This window comes from Hyposmocoma kahamanoa, unplaced genomic scaffold (genome assembly GCF_003589595.1).
Source record: "Hyposmocoma kahamanoa isolate Upper Pololo Valley unplaced genomic scaffold, ASM358959v1 100021, whole genome shotgun sequence".
Taxonomy (NCBI): Eukaryota; Metazoa; Arthropoda; class Insecta; order Lepidoptera; family Cosmopterigidae; genus Hyposmocoma; species Hyposmocoma kahamanoa.
Window position 1 is genome coordinate 19,536,972 of NW_020653200.1, and position 6,000 is coordinate 19,542,971.

Below are 6,000 nucleotides of genomic sequence, written 5' to 3' on the forward strand. Positions count from 1 at the left end.
CACTCATCGAAATACAAATGTTGAGGCTGGACAGGAATTAATGGTTTTTTTTAATTAAATGCCTCAGTCTTAAGACTGTTAATTAAATAGTCGTAAAGATTGGTAACCTACAAAAGGTAAGTTGAATATTAGTTAAATATAAAATTATCTAGTCTATGAATTCTTATTCTATTCAGAAGATGTTAAAATAACCAACTAAAAAAACCTCAATAAACAAACAATTACAAAGTAATAAAGCGAAACAATACCGGCAACTAGGCAAGGATCCTTCAGATATTCATCCACATTGACAATACAGTCGTTAGGCATCTTAATTAAATTAACCTATTCAACAGTTAATTCTATTTTTTAAAGTAGGAATCTGACAAATATAGTTAAGCATGGATGTATTTATAACAGATAAATTAAGTTGGATACTCAATCATTATTGCAATTATTAAGTTAACATTATAAAAAATATAAAAATAAACCAAATGAAAACACAATTACGTCGATCATCAGTTTGTAAGTACTATGTTTATCATCAGTACATGAGTATGTATTATAAATGATATCGTTTCAATATTGTGAATTAGATGGTACACCATAAAAGAGAGTCCCAAAAAGTATTGTACCTATAAGGTAAATAGAAATAGAAACTGAACTCAACAAAAGTGTAACTAAGCGCTCTATGCGAGACCCAGTAAACCGTAAATCCAGTAAACGGCATGCTGCTGAAGTTACACACCATTGCACAACTTCTACTTAATAATTCATATAGTGTAAAGTAACCAAGAAAAAATGGTGATGAATGGAGGCGAAATTTTTAAAACTCTTTTTCTATACCTATCTGCAACTTCTTATCATCAAACTAAACAACCGTTTAAAGAGAAAGAAGAATACTTCATGAGTAAGTCATACAACAACAAGTAGAGTAACTTGATAGAAAAACAGTGCTCATCTTCTTGCAAACACTTTTACCACAAACGTAAAAAATACCGTATAAAACGTGGAAATCTAATTATGCGGACCACGTACGACCGCGTAACCATTCGACAACTACTGTACTCTTGAACTGCCTCTATTTTCATAGGATGAGGAGATGCACAGAAAATCATAATTTTATGTTAATCTCCAATTACATTCATTAGAGAAGAAAGGCGAAAAAACAGTTTTGAATACCAAGTAGAGTAAATCAAGTAACTAGTAGATTTGGAACTACAGAATTTTCCCAGGCATTATGTTAATATAACCTTACATATGATTTTTAATCAGTTGTAACATCCCCTACAAATCACACTGGACACGGGTATGTGAATTACTAATATACTTGGCATAGGATACTTTACGTACGTATATTAAATGTTGTCGTGTCCAAGGTACGCTTGACAAAGCTGAAATACATAATATAATAAATTAATAAAATAGAACAAATATAATAAAGTGTAAATTTACCTGTTAGTTAGTTACAGTGCCAAGGCAAGACAAATTTTATGCTTTTTTTATAGTGTAAGTGGGTAAACATGATGGTTCGAATAATTCAAGGACTCGTAGGGATTTATTCTCTTCCGTACTTATTCCCTAAACATTTTCTATACTTTCATATAGTCGCGTACAATTGCTTTCACTTTCGATACAATATATTAATTTGTATTATGATGTACATAAAATTCAACTATGGATAAAAGTTCAATTAACCCTTATATTTCAGAGTTTTTATTCTTCGCTGTTATGACGACAAGATTTTCTTTCAACGTTAAATCATGTAACCAACGTATCTACTAAAGTGCATTTAATGCATAATGTGTAGTTGTAAAAAAGCTCACCCAAGATTAATATAACAAGCATTGTTTTTCAAATAATTGCAATTACATTTTCATTATATTCGATTGTATTCACCTATTTAAAATAAAAATACAGTGGTTACCTAAATAGAGTACAAGTATACAAGCGTAATCTTAACTTATCGATATTGGGCAACAAGAACACTGAACTCAATTTGAGTTTATGGCATATAAAATATGAAGCGAATAATCATGTAGATTTTTTTATTTGACATTCTGAGGTTGCTGGTTCCAGAGATAGTCAAGTTGTGTAAGTTTCTACATGGACGATTACAATCTTCATAACTATAAACATTAGGCAACATAACATAGGTTGCTCTGATCCTAAAGTAAGTAACTAAAGTACTTGCTTTATGGAAATCGAAGACAGTGACGGTACTATAAACACTCAGACCCGAGACAATATTGAAAAGTTAGTTTTCGACATTAACCCGACCAGGTATCGAATCTGAAACCTCAGAGATGGCGACTCACGAAAACCAGTGTGCAAGCCACTCGACCTCGGAGGTCGTCGTTCATTTCATTCGAATTCGTGCCCATAGTAGAAGCTTGCACTATTAAGCTTAAGTAAATCAATGGATGAATGTTAGTATTAATATGTGTCGTCATATTTATACAGCGTTAGTGGATGGAAATGTGGGGACTCAAAAAAAAAGATTGGGGATGACCTTCAAAAAGGACATGTTAAGAGTACCAAGAATGAACGAGTTTGTACGAACAGACTGACGTGAGTGGAAAAGACAAAAGTGGTTTATTATAAGCGTAACGCGTACACATTCATTGTTTCTGCATAACCAAGTCGGAGACAAGCGTGATTGTGTGTATGAATCATGTACATACACATATCACATATCACATTTATAGGTTCAATGTGTAGTAAGTTGTCTAAATATTCTCTTTATAAGTCCCTTAAGGGTTGATAGAGTTTGCTAACATTGTGATCGTAGTCATACTTCTTGTTACATACCATTAGAAAGCAGTAGAAGGTTACACTAAGCTAACCGCAATATTAAGACGTTGTTTAAATAATTAGTACTAAGTACAATGGTTAACAATCAAGGAGTATGGTAATTAGCATGAGTGTCCCTCAAGGTTCAATTGTAGATCCATTTTTATTTTTAGTTTATATTACCTAATGACTCACAATGACACAAAACTTTATACAAAAGGATACAGCTTTCACGTTGTTGGATAATAAAAATTAGAAATGAAACGGATAGTGATTAGGCCGGATACCGGAAAGCCGGAAATCCCGATATTTGATCCACTGCCGAAAACATGTAGCGACCGATTTACGGCGCGCATCATTGTGATTTGATTGATTAGAAAATGATTGCTCTTTCACATTGACGTTTTAATTTGTTGTGATCACTTGGTTTTTATAAAAAAGATTAATTTATTCGATAATATAAAGAAATAAATTAATACATAACAGAAAAATGTTAACAGTGAAAATAATCGCAAATTTGGCACATGCATATTTCGCGCGGTAGAGAAAGAAAAAAGCAATTACATCATCCTTTGGCTATATTAAAATTTTTAGTTTTTATAATCATAAACCTAACACATAAGTACCTAAACTTTTTGGCTCACTGCCCACTTAGGAAAGATAACAAAATTTCAACGCCCACCGCCACAAATTTAAATTCAAATTGTTATTTGTCAAACATTGGGCTTGTATGATTTGTTTGAAAAAAGGACATGTCGCTAAAGCTTGCAGGAAGTATCCGAAGATTGCAGGTTCGGGTCCTGACACGGTCGTCACAAGTTGTAGATACTAAACTGAAAGGCAACATTTATAATCTACATTTTCTCGAATGGGTCAAATAAAACTACGTTTTTCCACTCATGGACAATTTATTTTTCATCTACATCTGTCAAAAATTATAATATTACAACAATTAACATAACACGAAAAGTCAAAGGGAAAAAAGTAATGAAGTTTATATAGATAATTCAGACTTTTATTTTCAAATGCTGTAGTACCACCTGGACAGCATTAACGCCCCCAATTGCTTCCGAGGCCCTAACACGCTTTGGGAAACTATGGCCTAGCACTTAATACGCCCGTAGTTATTTTGTTTCAATTTCATATGGTGTAAGAGGTAACATACATAAAATGATAAAATCATATTTAACAGGAAGGACTCAGTTGACCAAATTTAGTAGAATCAACATTCAAACAAGGACGGAAATGGAATATGACTCTGATACTAAAGTAACACTATATGGAGTACCGCAAGGTAGTATTTTGGGACCATTGCTCTTCCTAATATATATTAATGACATGCCTAAAGCATCCCATCAGTCAATGGTGCTCTATGCGGACGATTGTACAATGACATATATTAAAGAAAACGAAATAAATACAAGTTTAAATTCATTAATAGAATGGCTTTTACTATCTTCAGATAATAATTTAAAAATCAATTTAGAAAAAACAAAACTCATGAATTTTAGGTTGAGAAAAATAGCTAGTAAGATAAACGTAGAGTACAAAGGGATACAGATCGGAGACACAAATATAACAAAGTTCCTAGGTATACAGATTGATAACAAAATTAACAGGAAAGCGCAATTAGAGAGTATTTGCACTAAACTCAATACTTATTAATATACATTATATATGCTTAGCAAAGTTGTAGGTAGAGACTCGTTCCTTCATGGTTATGTTGCGTCCATATTACGATACGGTATAATATTCTGGGGCAACGCAACTAATGTGAACTCAGTTCTTAAGGCACAAAAAAGATGTGTCAGAGCAATTTGTCGATTGAAGAGAACAGATAGCTGCAAACCATGTTTTAAAGATCTTCGACTACTGACTGTTCCTTCACTTTATATCTACGAAACTGCCGTGTATGTCCGAATGCACTCACACTTGTTCACACGAACTCTGAAGCCAAAACAGTACGACCAAGTTCGTTTGAAAGCCTGTAAAACTACCTTCATGTAGAAAAGTATTTTTGTAATGGCTCCAAAAATTTACAACATCTTACCGGAAGCACTAAGGTCTGAGAAAAACCTTATGCTATTTAAAAAACAATTAAACAAGTTACTGACTAATAAAATGTACTATACAGTGTCTGAATTTTTAAATGATGAATCCCTAAATTCATTGTCTAATTTTTGACATAAGACGTTATTGACGTTATTCATGTTACGATATTATTTTGACATCTAATTACCATTAAAATCGACCCATGTAACTATCATCGCGTTAAATTCTGACCGACTTATTAAATCCATGTGTGCACGCTCATGTAATATTATTGAAAAACGAAACATGTTACACCTGGTTTAGTTTGTCGAAGTGCATGTGAGTGAATGTATTCAATATTTGTATGCCTACTGATTGGCCGGACACAGTGAAACTATACGTATTTTGTACATGTCAGCTTCTATATAACCTGTGTTTCCATAAGTAAATAAATTATTGTTATTTGATTTCATTATTTTGCTTGTGATTTAACAGATATTTTAATCTACTTACACGTTTAATTACACATTATATTTGAAGATAGTTCAAATCGATCGTGATCATAATCCTTTCGATTGGTCGTCTGGCAATAACAAGTACTTAGTATTTAAAATTTAACAAAGTGTGCAAGAGTTTATCGTGAAAAACTGTCCCCTGAAGCTGGTCTTGTTTATGAAAATAAATAAAACTAATTTTTATCACTTAATGCAGAAAAACTGAAAGTGGTCTTCATCCACCATAATTTGCCTTTATTGGAATTTGAGTACTAAATGTACAGATAACGTTATCTTCATAGTTCTTTCAGTTACAAGTAATAGACAGATTGTGAACGATCCTGTAGTTGCTGTTTATTCTAATAATTAAGTTTATTTGATAATGAATTGTACTCAGTTTTAAATATCCGGTATCCGGCCGGATAGTAAAAATATGCCGGATACCGGATAGTTACCGGATTATCGTTTCATCTCTAATAAAAATCTATTATAGTGACCAGTTTAGCCCTTACAGGTTCTCTCGATCTATGATATTTGAAATAAAGATTGTAAATGGTAAATGTGTAGGTACAAATGTTTATTTACAAAAACCAACCCCTACAGGTTCTTATTCTGCCTCTGTGCTCTGAATCTGCCTTACGCATGGGCAATAAAGTTTAATATTCTAACAATATGTACTTTAATATTCTAATAGTAGAGCTCC